The sequence below is a fragment of the Euleptes europaea genome, chromosome 16 (genome assembly GCF_029931775.1).
Source record: "Euleptes europaea isolate rEulEur1 chromosome 16, rEulEur1.hap1, whole genome shotgun sequence".
In the NCBI taxonomy this organism is placed as follows: domain Eukaryota; kingdom Metazoa; phylum Chordata; class Lepidosauria; order Squamata; family Sphaerodactylidae; genus Euleptes; species Euleptes europaea.
In genome coordinates this window covers 10910719-10926761 of record NC_079327.1, presented here as the reverse complement: position 1 = coordinate 10926761, position 16043 = coordinate 10910719, and the positions used below count along the sequence as shown (strand labels likewise).

The 16043-nt window shown below is 43.6% G+C and overlaps 1 non-coding gene across 1 annotated transcript; it reads left to right on the top strand.

Moving 5' to 3' along the window:
• The first annotated feature begins 14671 nt into the window (after positions 1-14671).
• On the top strand, positions 14672-14737 carry TRNAG-GCC (transfer RNA glycine (anticodon GCC)). Its single transcript has one exon. It is a non-coding gene; the product is annotated as a tRNA-Gly (tRNA).
• The last annotated feature ends 1306 nt before the right edge of the window (positions 14738-16043 follow it).

Sequence of the window (16043 nt, the reverse complement as noted above, 5' to 3'; positions counted from 1 at the left end):
TTGCATTTTTTAAAACTAAGCTCTTAATCTAAAAGGTACTTGGATTCAAGCAAGTCACAAGCTCTCGAAAGCAGCGAGTTTCATAGACAAAACCTATATATTTAAAATGATATATTAAGCAACGTCACAGTGAGAGTTTGAACGGAAGTTCTTCTTTTGCTCCACATATATATTTATTGAGCTTTTAAAAGGGTAATGTCTTAAAACCCAGTTTCCACAGTTGTGTTACAACATGTCCCCTACCCTAAAGAGACCCCTCAAAATAACAGGGTACATCCAACATTTTTGCAGTCATCTATGCACTGTAAGGATCAAAACTCTATTTTTAACACCAAGTGCAGTACATAATTAACATGCCTTAGATGTTTCTAAATGACAGGAGAGAAGGAGCCTATATTGAGAGAAGACTGTTCCTTTACCGACCTCTGCTGTTATGATGTGGAATTTGTCAACTGGCCAGTACATTTTAACACTAACTCGCATTAAGCTAATTCATACCACTTTAGAGATAGCTGGGGGTGGGGGACACAACAAATGGGATATTGTGGCAAACTGAGCGATTATCAGAGATCTGGAATCCAAATCCAACCAAGCCAATTGTTGGAAATGCTCAGAGACAGAAGGAATCTTTTTCCATCAATGGTGGACATGTAAGAAAACTCAAAAGTATTGGAAGTTAATACACAAAGTGATACAAGAGTTGACGCAAACAAATTTTGAACAAGAAGCCAAGCACTTTCTGCTGGGAATAATTCCAACTCAAATCTAATTCAAGTATGAGGAGCTATACCAATATGCGATTACGGCAGCAAGAACAGTGTTCGCAATGAAATGGAAGAACAGGGAGACACCTGAATTAAACAATGCGGATTATAAAAATGCATGAATACGCATCTATGTCAAGACTCTCAGCTTTGCTTCCGTATAAGATGACTGACGAACATAAACAAAGATGGCAATCTTTCTATGACAGATATTCGTGATCTAATGCTTTTCCCTTGCTTTATATAATAAAGGTAAGGTAAAGGTCCCCTGTGCAAGCACCGGGTCATTCCTGACCCATGGGGTGACGTCACATCCCGACGTTTCTGAGGCAGACTTTTGTTTACGGGGTGGTTTGCCAGTGCCTTCCCCAGTCATCTTCCCTTTACCCCCAGCAAGCTGGGTACTCATTTAACCGACCTCGGAAGGATGGAAGGCTGAGTCAACCTTGAGCTACCTGAAACCAACTTCTGTCGCGATCGAACTCAGGTCGTGAGCAGAGCTTTTGACTGCAGCTTATCACTCTGCGCCACGGGGCTCTAGCTTTATGTAATAGTATTAGCTATATAGTGATAGACAATGAAAGTTACGACTAGAAACTAAACGTTACGTAATTGTATGAGAAGTTAAACGGTATAAAGTACGTTTTGACGCTATAGAAATAGAATCAGAAATTAAAAGGTTCAATTATGGTATTTACAACTCTTAACAGTAGCGAATAAGTAGCGGAATATAACTGAAAATAAGCAGTAGTATTAGTGGAATTATGAATGAATGTCTTATTTAAGAAAAGAATTAGGGCTTCAATAAAGGAAGTGATGAGGGTTGCGAGGAAGGCAAGAAGTGATGTATATTCTTTTCTTTTCTATTTTATATTCTCTTTCCCTTCCCATATTTTTTCTTTCTGTACCCTGGAAAATTTAATATAATATTTAATAAAATATTTTTTTAAAAAGAGAGAGAGATCTGGAAGTCAACGCAACCCAAGAGCAGGAAAGGAACACTAAAATACGGAGCTGCTCAGGAAGCAGAAGCCAGCGACAGCTGACAGTTTCCCCATGTTGTCACTTGGCAATTGCCAGTGTAGGAACTGTAGTAGGCCAGTCTGGCCTGCCACGTTAAGAGTGCCTCAAGGCAATAGATGCTCCCTCTTCTGTTAAGCAAGCTACCACGGTGACAGACAGACAGCCTCCGAAGCCATCTACATTCTCCACGTTCTTTCCATCCAGCACTACTTGAGATAAGTATTTTAAAATCAGACAGCTAGCTGACTCCATAGTGGACATATTCATGGAGGAGAGGGGTATTCATGGTTATTAGTTAGAATGGATACTGCTGCATACCTATTCTCTCTAGTATCAGAGGAGCATGCCTATTATTTTGGGTGTGGTGGGACACAGGCAGGATGGTGCTGCTGTACTCGTCTTGTTTGTGGCTTCCTAAAGGCACCTGGTTGGTCACTGTGTGAACAGACTGCTGGACTTGATGGGCCTGGGTCTGATCCAGCAGGGCCTTTCTTATGTTCGTATGGTGGGGGGAGGAAAGAGGAGAAAGAGCCAGTGGGGTGTAGTGGTTAAGAGCAGTGGCTAGGAGCGGTGGACTCTAATCTGGTGAACCGGGTTGGTTTCCCCACTCCTCCACATGAAGCCTGCTGCGTAACCTTGGGCTAGTCACTGTTCTCTCTGAACTCTCGCAGCCCCACCTACCTCACAAGGTGTCTGTTGTGGGGAGAGGAAGGGAAGGCGACTGTAAGCTGGTTTGATTCTTCCTTAAGTGGTAGAGAAAGGTGCTGATTCTATGACCTTAAGCAAATGATGAGAGGGAAGGGCATCTTGGCCATCTTCTGGGCATGGAATAGGGGTCACTGGGGATGAGGGGGGAGGTAGTTTTGAATTTCCTGCATTGTGCAGGGAGTTGGACTAGATGGCCCTGGTGGTCCCTTCCAACTCCATGATTCTAGTCTATTATTCTTTTCACCAAGTAAAACAAGAGAAATACCAGTTGTTGCTCCAGTTTGCACTGCATGGCATTATATCCTGCTGAGGTCCCTCCCCTTCTCAAACCCCACCCTCCACCCCCAAAATCTCCAGGCATTTCCCAACCCAGACCTGGCAACCCTAGGGTTGAGCCTGGAGACAATGGGACTTGGAGAGGGGAGGGACCTCAGTGGCCACTCAATTGTTAACCAGAAAGAGTGATTTCTACCACAATAACCACCTTTCAAACCACTATAGTAGCTTTCTGCCTGCTAGCAGGTTCAGTTGGAAGATGCTGGTTGTTACCATAAAGCCTTTCATGAACTGTGGTTCCCATAACTGTCAGATCATTTCTTTCTGGCTGAACTATGCTCGTAAAATCAAAGTTCACAGATTGTGCCTTCTGAGAATAACCTCTACAGCTCCTATGCCTTTTCTATTACAGCTCTGTGAAGATCTGCACAATGGCATCGCTGTTCACCTTTAGACAGGCAGCTAAAGGTGTTGTTTTAAAGGCCATTTGTAAAGACGTATGTGTATTTGGTTTCTGCAAACATTTATGCACATCTTTGAATTGATGGATTTTATAAGAAATGTTTACTGGAATGTTGTTAGCCAACTTGGGCTCCGAGGGGGGGAAAGAGATAACTCTTCAACAATAAAATGAAGCCTGTATCTAATATTAAAATTGTGCAGTAGCAAACATAACACAAAACATTACACAACTGAAATGCAGCATCAACTAATTTGCATTAAATTCTCACATTTGAATATAATTATGCAATAAATTTTAACCAACTATGCGCTCACTCAAGCACTAAAAACCTCAGGACTCATGCAGCAACAGAGAGCCTAAGACTAACATTCCTAGCATTTAGCAATTAAAATGTCTGTTGTTATTGCCAAGTTATGTCGCAACTGCAGAATTGGCAAAACTATGCTTTTGAAGAACAGTCATTTGGTACATTTACATGTTCTCATTAGATTGAAACTAATAGGGATTGGTCATTACATAATAAGCACTGAATTAATTTTAAAAGGATTAACACGGAGAGGGGTGTCAAGTAGTAACCAAACAGCACCTTGTTAAAATTCATAAACTAAACTGCCAAAATAACGTGGTATAAAAAGAATCCCCCAACTAGACCTACCTGGGCCCCTGGGCCAAATTTTCCTCTCTTCCTTCCCCCACAATGTTAAGGTTAGGGGGGGGGGAATGTTTGTTCCTTATGTGCTAAAAATGAAAGCTGACATTCCAAGAAATCACATGCTTTCTCAAGGGTAAAAAACATCCACATGTATTGTTATGAAAGAATACTTAAGGCTACCAACAGTGTGGAAGAGCAAAGCAGGTAATTGAATCCAGTGGCTGAGAAAATAGTTCAATCATACTTTGCTGCCTCTCCCTTAGATGCAGCCCCACCTAAAGAGTTTTTGAATGAGGAAATCTGGTATCTCTTAAAGCCACACCTTATGCATTCTCAGCTGGAATTGCTGTTTTATAGATTTGCTTTTCAACTTTTTATGACCTAACAAGGAGAAGTAGCTGTCAGCGCTTAAGGGATAAAGTTGAAGAACCTTTAAGTTTGGTCATAAAATGTCGAGAAGCAAATCCGTCACACCACCATCCAGGAGGAGGTGCCCGTCAGTCCTTTGTGTATGTTGCTTCATCACGGAAGGCCTTTCTCTGCCTTGGTTTTCCAACTTGGGCACTTTTGAGGCACATGCTCATGTCAACCTGGACTTCCAAAACCTCAGTATGCTTTTATCCCAAAACTGGCTTTAATTCAGCCTTCTTGGAAAGAACACAGGTCAAGCATATCAACATACCATGTGGAATGTTGTGCTTTACCCTGCTATGAAGGCCCCATCCACATCAGCAATATTTTTGCCACCATTAAAATCCCTCACAAGAACTGTTATACTGCATACATGAAGAACAAAAAACGGATGGCAAAGTCTCCGCAGCATCCATGGTAACCACACCTAAAGAGCGAATGTAGGGAAGGAGGAGGGAAAAGTTGGAAGGCAAAGAACATTGTACTGAGAGAAGCTCCATTGCCAAGAAGATGGAGGAGGAGTGCTGGCACTGACCCGGGGGTTGAAATCCACTGATTTATGGGTTATGTTTAGGGTTGCCAGCTCTAGGTTGGGAAATACCTAGAGGATTTAGGGGTGGAGCCTGAGGAAGGTGGGGTTTGGGGAGGGGAAGAAGAAGAAGAGTTGGTTTTTATATGCCGATTTTCTCCACCACTTAAGAATCATACCAGATTACAATCACCATTCCCTTCCCCTCCCCACAACAGACACCTTGTGAGGTAGGTGGGGCTGAGAAAGTTCAGAGAACTGTGACTAGCCCAAGGTCACCCAGCTGGCTTCATCTGGAGGAATGGGGAAACCAACCCAGTTCTCCAGATTAGAGTCCACCACCCTTAACTACACCACGCTGGCAACACAAAGAATGTGAATGCAACCTTGATCGTTAAAAATGCCCCACTGACGTTTTCTTGAATCTATTTGTAATTACATTTTTACCAACATCAAGTAAAATGTACAAAAGCGAAGCTAGAAACACATACCACTCAGCAAAACCTTACATGAACATAAACAGTACGTGTTAAATAAAATATTCAATTTACCTTTTTCCAACCATACCGTTCAATTCCGCTAACATAGGGTTGCCAACCTCCAAGTACTAGCTGAATATCTCCTGCTATTGCAACTGATCAGTTCACCTGGAGAAAATGGCTGCTTTGGCAATTGGACACTATGACACTGAAGTCCCTCCCCTCCCCAAACCCCACCTTCCTCAGGCTCCACCCCAAAAACCTCCCGCTGGTGGCAAAGAGAGACCTGGCAACTCTATGCTAACACTGCTTACACTATATCCAAATCTGAACTTCCATCTGTTGTAGTCAGATATTCAAATACATCTTAAAATGCTTTCTTTAATTTGCTCCTTTGGGTTATGTCTGTTCCAGTACTTAAAGTCTAGAAACAAAGTTCTCAATGCAAGGAACGGTCACGCCTCCATTGCCCCGTGTCTGTTGGAGCATTAGATTTTTAATTCTAGGTTTTCCCCTGTTTTACATGGGGATGAAGTTTGCATACAGGTAATGACAATTAAAAGTGTTAACAAGCCCCCTGACCAGTGTTTTGGTTTCACAGAGTAGCCGTATTCGCCTGCAGTAGAACAGTTAGATTTGAGTCCAGTAAACCAACAAGATTATTGGGATATAAGCTTCCGAGAGTCAAAGCACCCTTTGTCAGAAATGGTGTTTTAAGGTCTTTACGATCAGGTCTTTGCTATAAGGACAATACAAACAGCTTAATAAGTGCCAGAAGAGTTGGTTTTTATATGCCGACATTCTCTTCCTTTTAAGGAGACTCAAACCATCTTACAATCTCCTTCCCTCTCTCTCCTCACAACAGACAACTTGTGAGGTAGGTGGGGCTGAGACAGTTTAGAGAACTGTGACTCGCCCAAGGTCACTCAGCAGGTTTCTTGTAAAGGAGTGGGGAACACAACCTGGTTCTCTAGATTACAGTCCACTGCTCTTAATCACTACATCATGTAGATGAGCTTCTTGATAAAAACAGTTTCTAGACTGATTTAAGAACTGGCTTCCTGGTCTAGAAGCTAAGCTCTAAACTTAGTTAAGGGGGTTGCTTTCAATAGTGGTGGGAAATGCCGCCAAGTTGCACCCAACATATGTCAACCCCAAGAGGCAGAGGTGGTTTGCCATAGGTTGCCTCTAGACTTCCTTGGTGGTCTCCCATCCAAGTACTAACCAATCCTGCTTAGCTTCTGAGATTGGGCTAGCCTGGGCCATCCAGGTCGGGGCGACTTCCTTCAATATTACAAGTACATAATTCAGCTCAACTCCATCATCACTACAATGTGAACCAGCACAAAATATTCCTTCTTGTGATCTCACATTCTCAAGCCACAGGCAACAATTCCTGGCATTTGAATAAGCATTTTAGCACACCACATGGGATAACCTAAAAAAATAAAGACCATCACAGGAGATGAAACATGCCACTGCCAAGCACAATCGAATTGGGGATTGTTTTCTTTACATTCTTTCAAATTTATTTTTATTCAGGCAGTTTCTGAACCACAGAAAACACCCAAGGGAGCTCACAAGTCAATTTTTTAAAAAGAAACAAACATTCTACGTAAGATCACTTTAAAATCCTTATAGGATACAAATAAGCAGGGTCATTCATTCATTCGCCTTCCAGAATGAAAACATTTTCTGCTTCTTCCAGAAAAGCCTGCGGATAACTTGTTCATTTTACCTCCTTGGGGAAAGATCACGATGGACAGCCGTGTTAGTCTGTCTGGAGAAGTAGAAAAAAGCAAGAGTCCAGTAGCGCCTTAAAGACGAACAAAATTTCTGGCAGGGTTATTAGCTTTAGTGAGCCACAGCTCACTTTTTCAAGGACCTGTCTTATCTCAAATTTGAAAACGCGGGCAAAATGCGGGGAAATGCAGGGGAAGAGCGAGGCGACCTCTGAAGGTCAGAAATGGCATGCATAATCAACACAAAGACCCGAAGTCGTCGGAGGGGTGACGGCAAGTTAAACAGCCGTGCATAAAAGACCACTGACTCCTTGAACATTCAACTTACTTTTATTCTTTACTGTAGGGTTGCCAATCTACAGGTGGGGCCTGGAGACCTCCTAGAATTACAACTGGTCTCCAGATTACAGAGATCAGTTCCCCTGGAGAAAATGGCTGCTTTGGAGGGTGGACCCAGTATTTTTACATCCCGCTGAGGTCCCTCCTTTCCCCAACCCTGCCCTCCCCAGGTTCTATGCCCAAACCTCCAGGAATTTCCCAGCCCATAGTTGGCAATCCTACTTTACTGCCTTGTACTGATTAACCAGAGTAACTTAAAACCGAAAGGTAGATTCTGCTAAACATTCACTGAAGTTTCAATCAGGGTAAAAACAAAGTTAGTATTACGTCTTGGTTGGCGCCCTATCACAGGGTATGAATTACCCTCAACAGACTTCATTCACTGTACCTTCTGAGCAAAGTCTATTACCTTCATTTAGCATTTTTATAGATGAACGTTCAGCTGCAATATAACACCATGTTTAGGGAAGCCTGCTTATGTGGTACGACCTACCAGCGTGTTTCTGAAAACCTCACACAGCGCAAACCTTTAGGGGGGGGAAATGGTAGTTCTGCAACCAAAGCCTAAAATCACGATGGGAAGTGACTACATTTGAATAAACAGTTAATAAGACCACAAAAGTTTTTGGGATTAAACTTGTGATGGTAAAAAAAATCCAATGAAGGTTTTTTTTTTTTTTAAATCAAGTACCAAGTAAAAAACAGCAACTGACAGAAAGCCATCTTAAAAGGCAGAGTACCACAAACACAACCTTGCAATTGTTATGGATTTGCATATGACCAAAATATACAAGAGAGATTGTGTTGCATACACCTAGTAGGAAAAATATGCTTATTTAAAGCCGGACAGACCCGACATAAGAGGTTTTGTTCCTCTATTTTTCTTTCTTTTTTAAAAAAGGATTCTGGAATGCTGTTGATTTGAATACATTCACTTAGCAATTTGTAAATGATTAGCTCCAAGTCCCTGAAACAAAGCAAAAAGCTTACTCAAACCCATCTCACTTGGCTATTAGTATTTAAAACGAATCACAATTTGAAATCTTAATTGCAAAAATGCGCCACCCATCAAAGAATAAGGAGAAAGCCTGGCATATTAATATGCGATCCAAGCCTCCCTAAGGTTATATGGCCCCTTCACCAGAAGCAGGTCAAACCAAACCTTCCCAGTAAACAAACCACACATACTTAAGTGTCTGTCCCTGTTACGCACAAGGGATATAAACCCTTGGACTAGTATGAAGATGAAACTTCAGTCAAGCTCCTTGGGACCGCAGGAAGCATCTTTGTTAACATTTATCTATTCAGTACACGTGATCTATTAAAGGTGAGAATACATAAATGCATAGCAGAGGTTAGATGGCCATCTGTCAGAAATGCTGATTCTATGACCTTAGGCAGATCATGACAGGGAGGGCACCTTGGCCATCTTCTGGGCATGGAGTATGGGTCACTGGGGGTGTGGGGAGGGAGGTAGTTGTGAATTCCCTGCATTGTGCAGGGGGTTGGACTAGATGACCCTGGTGGTCCCTTCCAACCCTATGATTCTATGACAAAGTTCTATTTCTAAGCAGGTGTTTCAAAAGCTAACCCCATAATTACCCCAGCGCTGGTCACTCTTCATTCAGCCCTGTACCACTCTATGGTAATACTGACCAACGTAACGATTACAGCACCAACTTTTAATTTTTAATTGATGAGTTCAAATGTCTCCAAGATGCGCATTGACTTTTTATTGCCTGTAAGATAGCTATGGTGAAGTCACAGATTAAAAAAATAAATAGTTAGGGTTCCTTAGATACAACTTAACTCGGGGTTGCCAATCGCCAGGTGCTGGCTGGAGATCTCTTGGGGTTACAACTGATCTCCAGGCAACAGATCAATTCACCTGGAGAAAATGGCCACTTTGGAAATTATACCGGATTGAAGTCCCATTGAGAAACAGTGTGGTGAAGTGGTTAAGAATGGTGGTTAGGAGCGGTGTACTCTGATCTGGAGAACTGGGTTTGATTCCCCACTCCTCCACATGAGCGGCGGAGGCTAATCTGGTGAACCGCGTTGGATTCCCCACTCCTACACGCGAAGGCAACTGGGTGACCTTGGGCTAGTCGCAGTTCTTTTAGAGCTCTCTCAGCCCCACCAACCTCACAGGGTGTCTGTTGTGGGGAGGGGAAGGGAAGATGATTGTAAGCCAGTTTGATTCTTCCTTAAGTGGTAGAGAAAGTCGGCATATAAAAACCAAGTCTTCTTCTTCATCCCTCGAAGTCAGCAAATGAGTCAGAGTAAGTGCTATAAATCTCTGGGAAGTGATTGGGTCACAAGGCAAAAGGAGCCATGTTCAAGGGTCTGGAAAAGTCAATGCACAAAAACCTTGTCAGATACGCGCGTGTCTATCAGGGCCATGAAGAACATGCTTAATTGCCTCGGTAGAAAAACCAGCAGAATGTCAAACATGCTTAGCTTTGGCCAGCTGGTTCCCTAAGGACTGTAGGACATGCTGCCGCAGAGAAGCTTCAAGCTGCAAACACGAAAACCCCTTGGAGGTTACACTGAGGCAAGAAGATAAGAGGAATGAAGCCAAGTTACACCTCTTACAATGACCTAATGCAGCCACCATCTAATTCTGGCTGCTTTCTGCACAATTCATGTCTCAGTCATTCATGCACAATTCATGTCTCAGTCAAGGCCAAGTCCGGACCCTCTCTGCTCCGTATTCCTTACAGGAAGTAGGCCATCAGGTAGGGTTCCCTGCTCAGCAGCAGGATGGCAGAGGCTCTTGTTACACTTTAAAACACTGAGGATACAAATAATTCCTCAACACTGCCAAGGAGGCTCTGTGAAGGAGGGGAGGGGAAGTCACCCTTTGGAATGCTATCGGATTGCACCAACGCTCTGGCTGAACTACAAACGTTTGAATTGTTTTACAGTTTCTCCACACATGGGACAAAATGACAGTCATCCTGTTGGAGTGAGAGCAACTCAGCATGCCTGGACATTGGGGGGTGCAAACTAAGGTTGCCAACCTCCAGGTACTAGTTGGAGATCTCCCGCTATTCCAATTGATCTCCGGCCGAGAGATCAGTTCCCCTGGAGAAAATGGCCTCCTTGGCAATTGGACTCTATGGCATTGAAGTCCCTCCCCAAACCCCACCCTCCTCAGGCTCCGCCCCAAAAATCTCCTGCTGGTGGCGAAGAGGGACCTGGCAACCCTAGGAGGTGCTAATTAACTCTAAGTTTGTAGGTGTTATCTCTTGAATGGGATGCTCCTCTTTTTCTGAACCCGGGGACTGCCCTCTAACCACTTCTCCTTCTCACTCAATAGCTATTGCCTCTTTTGTTTCTTTTCCACATGGTCTGCACGGAGGCAGATGTATCTACAGGTCTCTCCTGCAAAAAAAACACAATACATCTTTAGTTTAATTAAAGACTAAGACAGTAAAACTGTTACATGTTCTCACCGGAAGTGATGTCAGTGTGTCAGCATGATGCCAGCATGTCAATACTCCTAAATGCTGCCCACTATTACTTGGTAACCATAGATGCATTTCATTTCTCAAGAAAAGCTGGCCTTTCCTACAATGCCATGTTTATTTTACCGCGTTCAATTGTAACGGCGAAAACGCCAGCCAATTGGAGATCCACAGGTCTCAGTTACAAACACACACATAAACCCAAGCGCAAGACAGATAAAACACACTTTGTGTATTAACGCCCAGTGAAGACGTTTGATTTATTTCAACATGTCAGCACGCTATCTTCCTTCCAAGTAGCTTTCCAATTAACAGCTGTTCCAAGTGAGACCGGCCTAATTCCTGATTGTTCTAACGCCCAATCGCCAATTCATCCAGGATGTGATAAGAGGAGTGCAGTTTTCTGAAAACTACAAACCACCTGGACAAACACAATCCAGTTTAATGCAAACCATATGGACTAGCTTAACTCGCCTTGTGGCTTTTTTCCTGACAAAGATTTAACAGAGAAAAGTTCTTGAATAACTCTCACGGCAACATTTACCCTTGCTTCCTGTACTGCGAAGCAAAGCCATTCCTGCCAAAAGCTTACTGTACAGAGAAACTGTACAGGATGACATGTAGCTGAGAAAATCATCAGCTTCATTTTGCATCAAACTGAATCAGCATCATGTCTTTAAAAAGAAAAAAGATATCTGGGAAATCTTACCACTGGCCTCCAGTCAACTATGGCACATGTTCAAAAGTGCTCTGGCAAACGATAGTCAGGAAGCACCCTGACACCTTCTTCTCCGCAAACACGTACACATTAGCAAGGGTCTCCCAAAGCATTGCTCGCTGGGTTGAAAAAATCACAACGCAGCGATCCAAGATTAAAACCAAAACCTCTGGGCAGAAAGTCTCCATCTCAAAACCAGAAACGTAGCACCAGCAAGCATTCCTTCTGAAACCCCCTTTTATCAAAGGCATCAGCCAGAGACATTTTCAGAACAGGAAATTTACTAGCAGGTTTGTATCTTGGACCAGGGAAGACTGCCTGCGGAAGTAGGCGACCAAGCAAGAAAATCTGCAAATGCAAACTGAAGACAAACAAGAAAATTGTGCCCAGGAGTGAGGGGTGGAAGTATGCTGGAATTTTGTTGGACTGCAAGCAGCTTGCTGAGCTCCACATGGCCCAATAGGTCGCTGTTTTGGCAGGGAATCTGACAAGGAGCTTACTGCTTACAACTAAGATTGCCAGGTCCCCACTGCTGTTGGCGGGGGTAGGGTTGCCAGCTCTAGGTTGGGGAACTTCTGGAGATATGAGGTGGGAGCCTAGGGAGGACAGAGACCTCAGTAGTGGTAAACTGGACGAGACATTATGGGAGGAAGATGCCTTATGCGCTTCTTACTTTCGTTGTGATGCGACTGGGGACTTTGCAGGGAACACGCCTGATAGAACGAGTGTCCATTATAATGCTGAATCAAGACTAAAGTACTGAATTGCAGGAAAGCGTGGTCTGAAGATGGTGGGGGTTTCCTGTACTGGATTTTGTACAGCTCATAGCCTGGGTAACCTCATTAACATGACTATTTTCCCCCCCTCTGGTGGAAGCTTTGGCTAGGAAAGTGCTCTTTAATAAATGCACGCTTGGATCATTACATGTGATCTATGTGAAGATGTTCTTGAAGAAAGTTTGGGAAGTTGCATTTGATGCTGCCTTTTAGAGGAGCGGGCCACCATGAAGTCCACTATGCTGCTATTCTTGCTCACCTGCAATTCCTGGTCTATAAAGGTCTAAACGTGGCCCAACCAAGTGACATTTACCTTATATCCAGCCCTCGTGAAAATTGAGTTTGACACCCCTGGTCTAAAGAGACTGCGTGATTCTGTACCCAAAGGAAAGCCTTCTTCCACACATTTCTCCCAGCTCACCAAGGATAATCTGGCTGGATAAAGTCTTCTTTAGATCTCATCCTTCCAGGATGTTAAGGCAATGAAGACCTGAGAGTAATGTAACCTTTTCAGAAGTTACGCTAACCTTGTGGAACCCCTGCCCAGAGAGAACCGTCAGGCCACTGCTATTTTTCCATTTGCTAGTGAGGAGACTTGGATTTTCCCAAAGGCTTACATACCTGTCTCTAAGCTCAGATGGAAGATTCATGTGAATATGTTAGTTGGGAATTGTTTGTTCTGTGTTATTCTTAATGTTTGAATGTGTCAAAATTTGTTTTAGATTATGCAGTGTTTTATTAGGCTGTAGGAAAGAGTTTTACAAACACTATCAGTAGGGTTGCTGGGTCCCTCTTTGCAACTGGTGGGAGGTTTTGAGGGCGGAGCCTGAGGAGGGCAGGGTTTGAGGAGGGGAGGGACTTCGATGCCATAGAGTCCAATTGCCAAAGAAGCCATTTTCTCCAGGTGCACTGATCTCTATCGGCTGGAGATCAGTTGTAATAGCGGGAGATCTCCAGCTACTACTTGGAGGTTGGCAACCCTATCAGCCACACATCCTGCACCAACCTGTCAACAATGAATTTATTCAGAGAATGAACCACAGATTCCTAAAGAGTTTGCAAACTATTTTCTATATTCTCATTTCCTTCACAGTTATAATACAGCTTCCTTTCCAGAGAGATGGCAAAACATTTTAAAATTTTAAACTATTTATGATGATCTACATCTGCTTCTTATTAGAATTTTTTCAGGAGACTGCTTATGCATTCTAAGCAGAAGAGCCGGTACAGAAACCATTTTTAGTAAATTAAACCCACATTCACCTGGCCCAACACTGCTTCAGCCAAGCTTTAAAAAGCAGAATTGCAGGGGAGAAAAGAGAGTTTGACAAAACTGTGTTCAAAATGGGCCCGACATCCTCTTGCTTAAGTGCTGACAACAGTATCGAGTATGGAAAACATTATCTGACATATGTTCGCTCTTGAACTACAGAGGGAAATATTAGTTCCCTTACAAAGCCCACGAAAGCTTTAGGTCACAGTTCAAAGAGACAGAAGCAAGGGGAGTGGTAAGAGTTCTGAGACAGATTATGGCTTGAAAGAGGTAACTCAAAAAGATCAAAAGGAAACACAGAAAACTTCAGTGAAGTCACCTGGTATGAGGAACTCGGACAGTCTTTTTAACGCAGATTATCAGACACAGTTTAAAGGGACACTACACAACATAATTTGGAGAAAGCAAACTATGTTTGTCAACAGTAAAAGTGCAGAAGGTAAAGGAGGAAGCATTAGGGTTGCCAGGTGACTTGGAATGGCGGGGCAATTGCCCGCCAATCTACTGGCCGGCTCACAGCAAGGATTGCGCATGTGCGTCCGCGAACAACGCGATCCCATCACTTCTGGTTTACTTCCAGAAGCGCCGCAGGGTGAAGGGATGATTTACCACTCAAACTGGGGTTCGAGTGGTAAATCGTCCTGTGCCGTGGCGCTTCCAGAAGTTAACCAGAAGTGGCAGGACTGCGTCACTCACAGCCGCACACGTACGATCCCCACCCCAAAAATCTCCCGCTGGAGGAGAGAGGGGACCTGGCAACCTTAGGAAGCGAACAAGCTCAAGGATGTCACGCCAAACCATGAAAACGCCTCCCAACACATAAGCTCTCAACTCACTTTTCCACTGTGACTGTAGGGTTGCCAGTGTTAGGTTGGAAAATACCTGGAGATTTTTGGGGGGGTGGAGTCTGGGGAGGGTGGGGTTTGGGGAGGAGAGGGATCTCAGTGGGGTATAAAGCCTACCCTCCCAAGCAGCCATTTTCTGGAGATTGGGAGTTCTTACTGATGAGGATCAGATTATTTTGTACAGGACAGATGTGGGAGGGGCCGAGGCTCAGTGGTAGAGCATCTGCTTGCCGTGCAGAAGGTCCCAGGTTCAATCCCTGGCATCTCCAGGTAAAGGGACTAGGTGGGTAAGTGATGTGAAAGACCTCCGCCTGAGACCCTGGAGAGCCGCTGCCGGTCTGAGTAGACAATACCAACTTTGATGGACCAAAGGTCTGATTTAGAAGGCAGCTTCATGTGTTCATGTGATGTTTTTAAGATACAAGAACAGAGCCTGCGGGGAGATTTATAGTGCAATCCTAAGGAGAGTTAATCATTAATTTCATTGGGCTTAGACCTCAGTAACTCTGCATAGGATTGTATTGTTAGTCTGGTAGAAAATGATGCCGCGGTTGTTATGCCTGTTTAAGAGTTACAAAAAACCTTGTTTAGAATCTAAATTGTCATGTATTGCTCAAAACAACAACAGGCAGGCAAAGATATTCCTGGACTGAACGGCTTAAACCTCGGCCCAACACAGAAACTTAATGGAAAACCAACAGCATAGTGATACCAGAATTAGATAGGTGCATTTGGCCTTTAAAAAGACAGACAGACAGACAGACTTGACAGGGCAGTTGCTGGGAATGTTCCTCGATATGAGAGACACAGGGGCACATATGATCTGGAGAACCGTGTTTGATTCCCCACTCACACACATGAGTGGCAGACGCTAATCTAGAGAACCGGGTTGGTTTCCCCACTCCTACACATGAAGCCACCTGGGTGACCTTGGGCTAGTCACAGCTCTCTTAGAACGCTCTCAGTCCCACCTACCTCACAGGAAGTCTGTTGTGGGGAAGGGAAGGTGATTGTAAGCGGGTTTGATTCTCCCTTAAGTGGAAGAGAAAGTCGGCATATAAAAACCAACTCTTCTTCTTCATGGCTACAGAGTACAATATTATCTGGCCATGATTAAAGCTCACAGCACACCAGGGAAGGAATTCTCACCTGAAGGAAATGAACCCAGTAACGTTAATGGACTCTTCTGGCTTTAGTTACCCAGCCACTCCGTTTTACAAGTTTTACTGCCAACATACATTGGATAAATTTCAAATTAAGATAGAAGCCCCCCCCCCCTTCACCACAGCGAAATGGTAATACTCACTTAATAGAGGCTTAAATATATTCCTTATGCAGATGTTCCAGTTCTGAGCCAAGTCCATAGCAACGGAGCTATAAAAAGCACTCCAAGAAAAAGAAGAAGCCCACCCAAGTTTTTACAAATGAATTACTTGATGGAGAAATGTGCAGGTTTGGCTTTGTCTCTCAAATGTTATTCATTACTATATATATATATATATATTCATAAATATATTCCAAGGTCAGAGAGATCTCATCACGTAGCTCTTGCCATGCTCTGAGGCAGCTGGAAAA